We start from the raw sequence: 14992 nt of genomic DNA, 5'->3' as shown, positions 1-14992 counted from the left end.
TCAGGAGTAAATCAGGAAGCGCTTCTTCACACAAAGGGAATCAGAATTCTGGAACCCTGTCCCCTAAAAGGCTGTTTAAACTGGGACAATCACAGTGCTCAAGACTGAGATCTACAGATTTTTGTTTGGTAAGAGGATCAAGGGATATGTAACAAAGGCATGTGAGTGGAACTGAGGTGCAGATCAACAAGCTGACACTACAAATACCTCCATTGTCTTGCTTTGTTTTCTCTCATTCCGCCATCATGAGCCATATGTCTGAAGCATTCAAGCACGCCAAAACTATAAACATGGTTAAAGGTACCAAGCTGCTTCTGTTGTTAGCTCACAGGATACGGCCAGGCAGCTTTACATTCTTTTCCCTTCTTATTTTTCCTCTCTTCCCTTTTGCTCTCTAGAGCGTCTCATTAAATTAAAAAAGGATTCCGAGCAGCAGAATCATCCTTGACCTATGCAGCAAACTACTGGTTGAGTGGAACAGCAAGCTTATTTTCTGATGATGGTCATTTCTGATGAATATTTGCTGCACAACACAACATGACCTTTCCTCTTGACAGACGCTAGACAACACGCTGTGTACTTTGAGCAATTACAGATTTTTGTTTTCAGCCTTGTTCCTCAGTTTTATTTTTTGATGCGCTTTAATAATCATATACCAGGGTAGGACAGATGGTTGGGGAGCTCCGTCACTGGAATGATTTGATAGAACTTGCTGGGAGATTCCATGTGTCACTGGGTCTGTTACTGGATAAGCTAAGGTAGGTTTCTCCAACATTGTGACAGCTTATTTCATAGGGAGCTGCCTCATTTTAAATGAGCAATCTGTTTATCACAAAGCCATTCACATGGCATATTGTAACAGCCGTTCTCATTGAGATATAGACATGTGCTCTGCAGTTCGCTAAAACTCATGTTAAACTGTGATGTCGATAAACTGTTGTGGCAGATGTGAAGAACATAAATTGCTATCTTTATATTTTATTTGTGCTCCAATCCAGCAGATGCTTCTCCCAACTTGATGAACTCCACCTTCTTCCATTCTCTGCCCAAGGGCAGGTCTGACCCATGGTGCCACAATCTCCGCCACATGTAGATAGGTCAAGGAGGCAGGTCCCAAATCCACCCTGGCCAGAACAGGAATCAAAGTCTGTGTTGTTGGCACCAATCTGATCCACACTGACCATCCAGCCAACTGAGCCAACCATAGTGATGGTAGAAGCTCCAATTTCTTTCCATCACGTGGCTGACCCAGAATTGTTCCTGCTCTTGGCTTACATTGGCAAGATTTGAAATTTGATATTCAACCAATTTGGCCACCTTATGACTGCACCTTCCTTGGCCATCAAATCCTAGAGTGGGATTTGAACCCATAGCTTCTGACTCAGAGGTAGGGATTCTATTGCTGTAACGCAAAACCTCAAGGCTATATCCAAAACAGTGCTGAATTATACATTTTGCTGCATCACCTTTCCCCCATCCAAACGTCTACCTCCAGCTGCTGTGAAGGTGCTGAGTTACATTGGGAGTACAGTCTCACAGGCATCGATTGCCCACTGGTATCTCATCAACACAACTATTTATTCCAGTGAAAGTGAGTAGACATATGAGATTAAAACTATTGATCATATGTAGGTCAATGACCACATGGACTGGATGGACTGAACAACCTGTATCTGTGTTACAATTCTGCCTGTAATTTGTGAGCCAGAGTGAGCAAGCTATTAAACATGGACATTAAAACTAATGATGTCCTTGTCCTCAACTCATGACCAAACATATGTGTGCATTCCATGATTGGGAATCTGGAATGCTTTTGCCCTTCCAAACTTGGGGAGCTGAAGCTAATTGGGGCATTTTATCCATTGCCCCAAGTGGGTTCAATGCAGCATTGACCAAATTACCTGATCTCCCACATTGGGCTTAGTTCCATATTGGGCAGTGCACTTACCAACTAAGCGAGAAGGGGAATTCTGTTTACTAAAGCTGCATGAACAAGGGGTACTCTCTGTGCAGGAATGAGCTCCACAATGTTATATTCAAATAGCAATCAATCCAAGAGAAATCAATTATCCGTGGGGTATCAGCAACTCCACCAAGAAACAAGAAATGAAAAAGACTGAATCTGCACTGGGCCAGACCATTCGAGCTCACATGGTCAACTCCAATACCTTGCTCGCCTCATGCAGCAGGTGTGAAGGTCATGCACACCCTAACATATAAAAGATATTGTCAGCAGTATTTTGAAGGGAGCTACAGGTAGGATTTAACAGGTGAACAGAATTCTCACCCGACTCCATTTTCATGGCTGAATTCTTCATTCCAACTGCAAATTGTGGATAGTAACCATGGCCATAGATCAAACTTTTTTCCTTTGTAAATTTTAAAGAAGTTTGTAACCATCATGTTATATGAAAACACAGAAAATCACTCCCCCAGCAATGATTAAATGGTCAGAGAGAGATTGTCATCTGAAGTGATTTTGAAAGTGAATGAGGAATGAATGAAATGGGTGGGAAGATTTTATTTCAATAGTTATTGAGAAGAATATTAAGCAAACAATATGCATCATAAATGGAGTAATCACATTGATTTAAATAGCATTTTTTATGGAATAAGACATTCTAAGATGATTCACAGGAGCATTTTAATGCAACGTTTGACACAGAGATACATATTAGGGCAGATGGTCTGAAGCTATGCAATGACTTAAAGGAAGTACAACAGGCAGAGAGGAAGGAAATCCAGAAGATAGGAGCTGGACAACTGAAGATGTGAACGCCAATGACAAAACGCTTGAAACAGAGGGTATTTTCAGATGTTAGAATTCGAGTTAACACAGAAATCTTGAGGGGTTGTCGGGCTGGAGGAGGTTGCAGAGATAGAGAGAGGCTAGCCAAGACATTGCATCATTAGCTGTTCTTAATTCAGTGTGTAATTTAGTTCAGCCTTCTCATACTTGCTGAAATCCCTTCTTTCAACTGCTTACTATCAATATTGCAAATCGTTTTCCTTTCTCAATCCCCCTACCCTTCAAAACCTAGACTATGTCGTTCCCAGTCAGACCCAATTTGCAACCAGGCTCACATGTCACACCCTGCAAATTGAACCTGCTTTTAATTCCCTTCTTCAATTCCTTATTCGACCTGCAGCGAATTACAGAATACTAAGCAGTCCCCACCCTGCCCAGATGGCCTTTCTCATATCATACTTTATTTTTGATCACTCTTTTATTTATGTCATGTTCTTTTAACTTCCAAGGGAGAAGGGACCGAGGCAAGGTTAATCGTTTAGAACTGACGGTACTTTGAGGGTCAATGCAGGTCAGTGAGGACAAGGGCGAGGAACAAGCTGGTCGAGCTCCTGGAGCTGGGCATAAACCCTGGGGATGGGAGGCTGGAGAGAAATGGCAAGAGAAATGGTGAAAATATTTTTTGCACATGGGCATGGGCTCCTTCTGCCCCACACCCACATACATATGGAGCAGCCTGGAGAAAAAAATGTCAAGCTGCAGCCTTGAATGATTGAATCTCCTCCCCCCCCCCCCCCCCCCCCCGCACTAGCCCCAACCCCGTGGAGCCAGAGACAAGTTGGAGATGAGCTAAATCCGCATTCAGCAGGAGGTGCTGGGGTGGTTTTCCCAGGCTCCGTGCAGCTGATAGGCTGGGTGCCGCTGGAGGCTGGGCTGCGGCGGCGGCGGGCGGTGTGTGAGCGTGAGCCGGCCAGCAGGACAAGCCGGAGCGGGAGAGAGCGCCTCCCCTCCCTGCCTCTGCCTCCCTCCCCTCCCGGAGCCCGCACGCCAGCCTCCCGCGCGCCAACCCAACAACTTTGCACGTTCAGCAGAATGTACTTCACCGGTGAGTCTGACCTCCCCTTTTTAGAAAAAAGAAAATCCCTCCCGCTGTTAAAGGAGAAGATGATCAGATTAATGGCATGCATGCACCCCGAATGCAACATCTTTGCCCGATTTAAGTTGCTCCCAAGTTGAGCGGCTGGAAGTCTGACTGGAAGGCTTGCAAAGCGGTGACAGGTGGGAAATGTTTGACAGGGTGGGGAATATAGGCACCGTTGTTTGGTTAGAGAATCCGATCAATTGCAGGAATTGCATGTTTAAACCCCCTCCCCAATGTGTGGATTTAAAAATATATACTTTAAAATAGCTTGGCGGCGATCGGAGGCTCGGGGATGCAAAGATTGAATGCAGCAGGCAGTGGGTGTTTATTTTAATGTGGTGCTCAGATGGATCTGAGGTGAGTTTGGTCCAGTGCCTCGGTGATGTAAGCGGTTTTGTGTACGTGATCTGATTTAAAGGGATTCACAACTTCATCCCCGTCTCTGGGAGGGTAAGGTTGACTGCACTGCACCAATAGCACGGCCGTGTCTTTTTCTTTGCAAGCAGGGAAGCCAAGATTTTTTTTTAATGTCACTTGTTTCTGACTAACATCCTGAATTATTGCTGCAGCCATCATGGTCTTCGCTTTGGGCTCGTGCTCCAGAACCTCCTTCAGATTTTTTTAAGCAGGAGGTCACGTCAGGTAACAAACACAATCAATCTCTCCTTCCATGTTTCTTTTGTGTTGGAGGGGGACAAGTTAAGGAAGGCTGTTTGTACAGCGAATGAAGTTTAAAGTTGGAAGTGGAACCGTTCACTCCTTTGTCCGGTCGGTTAACATGGCAGGATTGTTTATTTTTGGAGAGGGGCTGGGTGACCGAAGTGACTACCAGTCACACGGATGTGAAGTCCAGCGGGTAGAATTCAGCAAATCCTGTACAATCACTTTTTCGAAGAGGAGAAGAAATGTTATCCATTGAACTATTTTAATGTACACTCATGGGATGCAGGTGTCCCTGGGCAAGGCCAACATTTAGTGCCCATCCCACAACAACTGAATGGCTTGCTAAATTATTTCCGGGGGGGGGGGGGGGGGGGGGTTGTCAAGGTGTACAAAATTATGACGGACATAATCTTTATGTGAAAAGCCCCGAGTCGCCACATTCGGGTACACCAGGTGAGAATTCAGAATGTCTAAATGACCTAACAGCACGTCTTTTGGGGACTTGTGGGAGGAAACTGGAGCACCCGGAGGAAACCGACACAGACACTGGGAGAATGTGCAGACTCCGCACGGACTGGGATCCAAGCCGGGAATCAAATTTGGGACCCTGGCGCTGTGAAGCAACAGTGATAACCACTGTGTTACCATGCCACCCATAGGGTCGATGGGGGGGGGGGGGGGATACCTTTCCCTTTAGTAGAGGGGTCAATAACCAGGGGACATGGATTTAAGTTAAAGAGTGGAGGATTTGAGGAAAAGCTTTTTCACCCAGAGGGTGGTAGGAATCTGGACCTCACTGCTTGAAAGGGTGGTTGAGGCAAAAACCCTCATTTAAGAATCCTTAAGATGAGCACTTGAAACATCATAGCACACAAGGCTATGGACCAAGTGCTGGAAAGTGGAATTAGAATAGATTGCTGCTTGATGGCTGACGCAGACATGATGGGTTGAAGGGTCTCTTTTTGTGCTGCAAAACTCAATGACATTATTCGCTACATTGCTATGGGTCTGGAGTCACACATGGGTCAGATCAGGTAAGGATGGCAGATTTCCTTCCCTAAATTGCATTAGCGAACCAGATGGGATTTTGAACAACGATCCAGCAGTTCAACATCACTGACCTTAAATTTATTTTATTCTAGATTTTATTTCGTAATTTATTTGGCAGTCTTGTGTTGCAGAGGCATTCGTGTCTCTACTTCTGGGTGCAAAGCTTTGGGTTCGAGTCCCACACCAGGACATGTTGGTCACAGAAGGAACGATCCTGACGCAGGTCAGAAGACTAATTCTCCAAAGGGGGGATAAGTGTGCATGAAGATAGGTTAAGAAAGATTATTTAATTGAATTTGCATTCCTCGTTTGCCATGGTAGGGCTTGAGCTCATGTACCTTTAATCACTCAGTAACATTAGCACCATGCTATCATGCGCTCAAATTCATAAGGCAGTTTCTTCAGCAAAAGTTGAAACAATGTTTTTTTTAAGACGTTCATCAAGGGTGACATGACCTTATTTAAAGTTTAAAATTGATTTCTTTTGATGTGGCGCTGGAAAAATAGACGAAGAATGAATCTATTTTAATTGCTTCTTTGCCTTTGGTGCCACTTTGTCTTGGCACATGCCATGTTCTCCATATTGACAGTTCATTTTACTGTGTAAGTGCAAACATACAACCACTGAGCAGTATTTTAGTGATGTAATGCAAAAAAGCAATCTGAGATCTGAGACATTTTTTACAGAGCTGTTAGGAGCAGCACTATTCAGTCAACAGGGCTATTCGGTCAAATCAGAGAGACTTGACATGCCTGGAGTGAGTAGCACTTCCTTTCAACCCCAACGTTAGAAAGGCGGGGCATGGAAATTTAGATGGAACCTTCAAGCGGATCATGACGTCTACCTTTGACAATTCTAAACATTTGATCGAACCTTTAGTTCCTTAGACTCCGACAGATACAGCCTTTTCATGGCCCGGCAATATTAAAATATACATTTTGGTCTCTATTATGGGCAGCACGGTAGCATGGTGGTTAGCATAAATGCTTCACAGCTCCAGGGTCCCAGGTTCGGTTCCCGGCTGGGTCACTGTCTGTGCGGAGTCTGCACATCCTCCCCGTGTGTGCGTGGGTTTCCTCCGGGTTCTCCGGTTTCCTCCCACAGTCCAAAGATGTGCGGGTTAGGCGGATTGGCCATGCTAAATTGCCCGTAGTGTCCTTAGAAGTAGGGTTGGGGGGGGGGGGGGTTGTTGGGATGCGGGTATGGGGTGGATACGTGGGTTTGAGTGGGGTGATCATTGCTCGGCACAACATCGAGGGTCGAAGGGCCTGTTCTGTGCTGTACTGTTCTATGTTCTATGTTCTATTTACTCGCCCCTACTTTTATGCTCGTGAATTCTGTTATCCACTTTTACATGTAATTCTATTTCAGTGTAATTCAATCTCACAAACAGGCCATTCAGTCTGACAGATCCATGCAGCTGTTTATGCTCCACATGAGTCTCCTGTCACCCTTTGTCTAATCCTATTAGCACATCAAAGAACAAGAACAAAAAAAGAATAAAGAAAAGTACAGCACAGGAACAGGCCCTTTGGCCCTCCAAGCCTGTGCTGACCATGCTGCCCGTCTACCCGAAAATGCTCCACACGTCCGGGGCCCATATCCCTCTATTCCCATCTGATTCATATATTTGTCAAGATGTCCCTTGAATGTCACTATTGTACCTGCTTCCACCACCTCCTCTGGCAGCGAGTTCGAGGCATCCACTATCTGTGTAAGAAACGTGCCTCGTACATCTCCTCTAAACTTTGCACCTCGCATATTAAACCATGTCCCCAAGTAATAGACTCTTTCACCTTGGGAAAAAGCTTCTGACTATTCACTCTGTCCATGCCCCTCATAATTTTGTAGACTTCTATCAGGTCACCCCACAACCTCCGTCGTTCCACTGAGAATAAACCAAGTTTCTCCACCCTCTCTAAGGCTTCTATTGCGTTCCTTTAAAGTCATCTGTTCCAATTGCCGTGACTTCTCCATGTGGTAGCAAGTTTCACATTCTAACCACTCTCTGGGCAGAAATGTTTCTCCTGCAATGCTGAAGTGAACATCTTGGAGTATGATCCTGAATTTGAGAGACTCCAACCAACTTCATCCCACAAGTTGGAAATGCTTATTGAATTAATAAATGTGATTAAATGGCTTCTTTGTTTTGATAATATTCTGCTTGTAGCCTTCTCCCCGTACTGAGCTCCCCTTATATACATTGTGAACATGTATTGTCCACATTGTTTTCCTCTGAAACTGCCCTACACGGTATATAATTGTTGTATCCCCTATGGGATCCAGTTAAAAGCCGGCCTAGAAGGGGCTGGTTTAGCTCACTGAGCTAAATCGCTGGCTTTTAAAGCAGACCAAGCAGGCCAGCAGCACGGTTCGATTCCCGTACCAGCCTCCCCGGACAGGCGCCGGAATGTGGCGACTAGGGGCTTTTCAAGTAACTTCATTGAAGCCTACTCGTGACAATAAGCGATTTTCATTTTTCATTTCAGAAGGAAACCGGCATCTTTGGATGGTCCCAGCTGGGACTGATTGTACTCCCTGCCGCTTTGTGGCTTTGCTTTAATTTGGAGTAAAGTAATCTGTCTTTAACCTTTTCGGGACTCCTTGTAATTACAATAATAATGCTTTCATGATTTTAAGCCCCATGTGGGGCCTCTTATTGTGACTTTTTGTTCTACGCTGATTTATTTAGAGTGTGTGGCAAATGAGCGGTGCATTTGGTTCAAATCTAAATGCTGACTTTCATGTTCTAAACAAGCTTCATCTAACCCTATCAGCATACCTTTTCTTGAATGCATATCTACTTTCCCTTATTGCCATGATGTGGAGATGCCGGCGTTGGACCGGGGTGAGCACAGTAAGAAGTCTTACAACACCAGGTTATTAAAGTCCAACAAGTTTGTTTTGAATCACTAGCTTTCGGAGTACTGCTCCTTCCTCAGATGAATGAAGAGATAGGTTCCAGAAACATATATAGAGACAAAGTAAAAAATGCAAGACGATACTTTGAATGCGAGTCTTTGCAGGTAATTAAGTCTTTACAGGTCCAGATGGAGCAGGTTAAAGAGGTGTGAATTGTCTCAAGCCAGGACAGTTGGTAGGATTTTGCAAGCCCAGGCCAGATGGTGGGGGGTGAATGTAATGCAACATGAATCCAAGGTCCCGGTTGAGGCCATACTCATGTGTGCGGAACTTGGCTGTGAGTTTCTGCTCAGCGATTCTGCGTTGTCGAGTGTCTTTATATATGTTGTCTATATTTACTTCGTCTATATATATATATGTTTCTGGAACATACCTCTTCATTCACCTGAGGAAGGAGCAGTGCTCTGAAAGCTAGTGATTCGAAACAAACCTGTTGAACTTTAACCCGGTGTTGTAAGACTTCTTACTGTTCCCTTAATGGGTCTGTGTTATTTGCCTTAACTACCCTTCATGTTAGCAAGCTCCATGTTCTCACCACACTTTGGGTAAAAATGAATGCCCAAATGAAATTATTAGTAACTTTCTTATATTTATGACCTCTAGATTTGGACTCCCCCCATAAGTGGGAAATATTTTCTCCACATCTACCCTTTCATCATCATCCTAAAAGAGGTTGAATCGGTCACCCTTCAGCTGCCTGTTTTCTCAAAGAGCTCTGTCCATCAGCTTTTCCTGAAAAGTATATTGCTTCCATTGTGGCATCAACCGTCTGAATAACCTTTTTGTATTTTTTGCAGTATAGGAATCAGAATGGTGGACAGTATTCCAAAAGCAATGTAACCAAGATTGTATACAATTCTAGCCTAACTTCTTTTGTTCCTTGAATTGAAACAAGCCGGTGCTGGGCTTGCTTTTTATTTTATTGCCTTATTATCTTGTATTGCTACTTCTACTGGTTTGTTTATTGGTACTTCATATCCTTTTTCTCATCTACTTCATTCCGGCTTTTATTATCCAAACAGTATGTGGCCTCCTTGCGCGTCTGGCTAAAATGAATGACTCTGTTATCTATATTCAAATTAATTTACCAATGATATGCCCCATTCTGCAAGATTATTAATGTTTTCCAATTTTATTACATTCTTTTTGTCTTCAGTACACTCCCCGATTTGTTGTCAGCCACAAACTTAGAACTCAATTTCCAAATCTAGATCTTTAATATAAATTGTGACAATGGTCTCTGCACCGATCTTTATGGAACACCATTTATGCCAGTAGCTATTGTTTTTTTTTGATATAAATTTGTCGTACCAAATTATTTTTATTTTCCAATTAAGGGGCAATTTAGTGTGGCCAATCCACCTAACCAGCACATCTTTGTGCTTTGGGGGCGAAACCACACACACACGGGGAGATTGTGCAAACTCCACACGGTCAGTGACCCGGGGCCAGGATCGAACCCAGGTCCTCAACGCCGTAGGTAGCAGTGCTAACCACTGTGCCACCGTGCCGCTCTGTCAGGAGCTATTGTTAACTCCTCTTTGTTTTCTGTTTTGTAAACCAGCTTGCTATCCGTTCTGCTGCATCCCCTGACTACACATGCTCTGTGTGCAAATATATCCAAATATATTACAATTTTACCTATGTCTACCCATTCTGTTATTTCTTTTGCGGAGTTCAATATTGTTGGCCAAGGATGGCATTTCCCTTTTAAAAGATGTACTGGCTACTCCTTACTACATTTTCCAGATGTACCTCCCATCCACCTCCAAAATCTCTTCTATCAACCATTGGCATTCATCCCTCACCTCCCTACCCACCTTGGCCTTAAAACAAGATCAACTCTCCACTCTCAGCCGCCTTCAGACCCTCCCAAACCGCTGCCGATTGAACCCCACATCCTCCTCAATCATCTCCCCTATCTTGTCACAGATGCTCTGATCTGCCAATAACCCCACATCAATCCTGCACCCCGGCTTCTGGGCTGCCGCCTTCTCCAATACCATGCCCATCCAATGCGGAGCGTGATCCGAAATCACAGTTGCCGAATAATCTACCCTCTTAACTCCGGCCAACAGCGCCTTTCCCACCACAAAAAGTAAATTCTTGAAAACGCCTTGAGCACGGGGGAGAAAAACAAATACTCCATGGGTCAACACCCCCCACCCCCGAGTCAACAGCACCCCCCAGGCACCCCCCCCCCCCCCCAACTTCCTCATGACCGCAGCCAACGTTTATGTCCCCCTACCAACGGGGCCAGCAATCAGGGCTGGGACCTAACCACCCTCGGCTCCAGCACTGTGTTCCAAAACCGCCCACTATCAACTCATGGGTATCTAGACCTGGAATGGCAGCAAGTGTTCTCTTCATGAACCCCGCATCATCTCAATTGGGGACATACACGCTTACCAGCACCACCGGCCTCCCTCCAATGCACCCGTAATGATCATGTACCTGTCCTCCTGACCCGCCACCATCTTCTCCAACTGGAACCTCACCCGCTTTCACACCAAAATATTTACCTCCCAAGCTCTAATATCAAACCTTGAACAAAACACCTAGCTCTCACACCCCTTTCTAAGGCTCATCTGGTCCTTCACCCTCAGATGGGTCTCTTGCAGCATCACCACATCGACTTTTAAACTCTTCAGATGGGAAAAAACTCTCACTCTCTTCACCGGTCCCCTTACCCCCTCATGTTCCACTCCCCATTCACTTCCTCTTGGAAACACTTCATCCAGTGTCCATCTCCTCCTCCATTCACACCTCCCAGGTCCATCGAAACCTGCTGGACCAGGCTCCAATGACCACGATCCCTCTCCACACCATTGACACCTAGGTCCATGAAAACCTGCTTGACCAGGCTCCGATGACCACGGTCCCTCCCCAATTCACACCTCCCAGCTCCATCGAAATCTGCTGGACCAGGCTCCAATGACCACGATCCCTCTCCACACACATTCCCGTTCGCTCGCAAACCTTCATTTGCTAGCATGGTGACCCTGACAGAACCCCTCCCTCCTCCCTACCCCCTCCTCAGTAACCCGGCGCCACATGCCCAAAGCCCACCTTCTTCAAACCAAGAAACTAAAAAGGAACCACACCCATAAAGCAAAAATAGATGACATGTAAATATATAACACCCTCCCTCATTTAAGAGACAGAAACACAACCTCAATCCAAGTAGGAAACATTCAATAAGAAAAACATTCACCATCTCCATCAACCATGTCCAAATCCCAACTCTCGTCTCAGTCCCAGTCCTTCAGCCTTAACGAACGCCTCCGTCGCCTCTATTGTCCCAAAATAAAAGTCCTTTGAGTTGTGAGTCACTCACAGCTTCGCTGGGTAGACCACTCCGAACCTCACTCCTCTGCCGTACAATATCGCCTTCACCTGTCCAAACGCTGCCCGCCTTCTCGCCAACTCCGCCGTCAGATCTTGGTACATGCGTGTGTCAATGCCTTCCGACTTCACATTATCTCTGCTTCGCCCAGCTCAAAACCTTCTCCTTCACATGGTAACTATGGAAGCAGACTATGACCGTCCTTAGTGCTTTATGCTTCGGCCTGAGCAACCGGCGTGCACTGTCAAACTTGTAGCATGAGGGATCTTCTCCCTTCTCCATCAACTCAGCAAACACCTTTGCAAAGTACTCGGGCCTTCCACCCCCTTGGCCAGACTGACGTTCCTCAAATTTTGCCTTCTTGACCTGTTCTCCAGGTCCTTCACCGTGGCTCTGAGCCCTTTGTTGACCTCCTGGCACCCTCCGCAGCTCCTCACCCATCGAGGTGAACTGGTCGCTGTGCTGCGATCGTGCCTCCTCCACCCCTTCAACTTCTCTCCTTGCTCCTGCACCTTGACCGATGTCTTCATCATTTCAGCCTTCACCTGGGCAATTGTCTCCTCCACCCACTTTTTAAGTGAAGCCGCCATCTCCCTCCCGAAGCACCTTCAAATTGGCAAACAGCTTTTCAAACTCCACTGACATCACCTCAGTCAGAGTTTTAACTGTGGGGTAGCATCCCCACCCAATGACCCAGCCCTCGCCATCTTTCTTCCTGTGGGATTCACAGCATCTCGCTGGCGGACCTTTGCTCGCCCCCTTCTTTCCAGGATCCTTCTTCTGGGACGTCGACATTCCCCAACTTCCTTATGACTTTCCACATCAGTTCATCCAAAAACTACCCCAAGACAGGACATAAAAGCCCAAAAAACAGAGCAGGAGCCACCTAATATGCAACCTCCCCCTACATGTCGCCACCGGAAGTCCTCATTTGGTCTTTTTAGTAGAGTAAATTTCACCCTTTTAAATACTTCCCAATGTTTATCTCTCTGCATGTCAACATTTTTACCATTTTCCTTCCCCTAGTTCTATTCTATTCATTCCACTCATTACTTTGACCCTTCTCTTATTATGTTATGATTGCTATTGCCTTGATGTTCCCCTATACTTGCTTCTCTAATTTGCCTGAGTTAATTTTCCATTACTTGATCCAGTCTGCTGGTGGGCTTCTAATGGCAGGTAAAGAAGGAATTCTGCACTCAGTGTAAAAACATCATTTCCTGTACCCCATTTGCCCCCTTTTTCTTGCCTGTCTACTTCGGGGTAGGTAAAATCTCCTACAATTATTATTGTATGTTTATTAATTTCATAATTTTGCCTATGAGTTTCTTCCTCTACCCTCCTTTCACTATTCTGCAATCTACTGATTACCTTTGTCAGTGTGATCAGTCCCTTCTTTATCTCTATCTATATGTTTTTATCTTAAAAGTAATGTTAGTTCTGCTCCTTTTTTTTCTTGTCATAAAATCATAGAATTTACAGTGCAGAAGGAGGCCACTCAGCCCACCGAGTCTGCACACGCCCTTGGAAAGAACACCCTACCTAATCCCACGCCTTCACCTTATTCCTGAAACCCAGTAACCCCACCTACCCTTTTGGACACTAATGGAAATTTACCATGGTTAATCCACCTAAGGCTTTTTCCCAGGGTAGAGGGGTAAATTACTAGGGGGCATAGGTTTAAGGTGCGAGGGGCAAGGTTTAGAGTAGATGTACGAGGCCAGTCTTTTTACACAGAGGGTGCCTGGAACTTGCTGCCGGAGGAGGTGGTGGAAGCAGGGACGATAGTGACATTTAAGGGGCATCTTGACAAATACATGAATAGGGTGGGAATAGAGGGATACGGACCCAGGAAGTGTAGAAGATTGTAGTTTAGTCGGGCAGCATGGTCGGCATGGGCTTGGATGGCCGAAGGGCCTGTTCCTGTGCTGTAATTTTCTTTGTTCTTTCTTCTTTATCTTTGGACTGTGGGAGGAAACTGGAGCACCCGGAGGAAACCCACTGGGAGAACATGCAAATTAAACTTGCAGTGATTCTTCATATGCCTGGTTATGCACTTTCCAAGATTCTAAATAAAGTTAAAATATGAACTCCCAAGGCTAAACCGTATGGGGAGCTTCACTCCTGAGAACTAAGTGACTTTTGCATTTAACAAAAGGGACATTAATCTATTTTTCAATCTTGGGAAGTGGGCATTTCTGGGAAAGCAAAGACATCTCTAGTTGCCCTTGGGAAGGTGGTGGTGAGCATCCTCCTGAACATTGCAGTCTATGTGGTATAGATATACTCATGGAGCTGTGAGGAAGGGAGTTCCAGGGCTTTGATCCAGCGATAGTGAAGGAATGGCAATATCAATCCATATCAGGATGGTGTAGGACTTGGAGGGGAACTTACATGTGGTGGTGTTCCCATGTATCTGCTGCCCTTGTCCTTCTAGGTGATAGAGGTCATAAGATTGGACGCACTATTGAAAAAGTCTAGGCAAATTGGTGTAGTGCATCTTGTAGGTTGTACACATTGCATGCACTGTGCGTTGGAGTAGGGAGTGAATGTGTCAGCTGGTGGGTGAGGTGCCAACCAAGTGGCTGTTTTGTCCTGTATGGTGTTTAGCTTCTTGAGTATTATTGAAGCTGCACTCATCCAAGCAAGGGGAAGAGTATTCCATCACACTTCTAACTTGTGCCTTGTAGATGGTGGAAAGATTTTATGGAGTCAGGAGGTGAGTTACTAACTGTGGAATGCTTTGGCCTGGATTTCCACCCTGACACCAAGGCTCTCCATCTTGCGAAAATCCTGGAAATGGCTGAAAATGCCTTCTTGCACTCAAAAGTGCCATTTTCCATCTTCGCTCTTATGATTATGCAGTTTTTATGCACAAAACTTTTGGAACTGTTGCACTGTCAATAAACTGTTATGACCTGTCATAGTTGTCCAGCAAGTGTCAAAGCTGTCAAGGAGCTGTCCAAGGATACTAATTAGTTAGCATAGAGGGGGTTGGGAAAAGGATGCAGGATGGGGGTGGGGGTTATGGTTTGACATGCAATGGCAGAGGGGTGTAAGGAGCCACAGTGCTGGGTAGAGAGGCAACAAATCAGCATAGGGATAAGAGGGGTTTTGGGG

General features: G+C 45.4%; 1 protein-coding gene across 3 annotated transcripts in view; it reads left to right on the top strand.

The window, feature by feature from the left end:
• Positions 1 to 3700: 3700 nt before the first annotated feature.
• LOC119963895 (leucine zipper putative tumor suppressor 3-like) overlaps positions 3701 to 14992 on the top strand; it is a 293965-nt gene continuing 282673 nt past the window's right edge. The window contains exon 1 of one of the 3 annotated variants that reach the window (XM_038793275.1): positions 3701 to 3854. The gene's annotated coding sequence lies outside the window, so the exon portion shown is untranslated. Of the gene's footprint in view, positions 3855 to 3884; positions 4028 to 14992 lie in introns of those variants that run through there. The other 2 variants (XM_038793273.1, XM_038793277.1) reach the window with 2 other exon arrangements.

This window comes from Scyliorhinus canicula, chromosome 3, assembly GCF_902713615.1.
Source record: "Scyliorhinus canicula chromosome 3, sScyCan1.1, whole genome shotgun sequence".
NCBI lineage: Eukaryota > Metazoa > Chordata > Chondrichthyes > Carcharhiniformes > Scyliorhinidae > Scyliorhinus > Scyliorhinus canicula.
The sequence above is the reverse complement of the archived record's forward strand: the minus strand, read 5'-3'. Positions and strand labels throughout refer to the sequence as shown.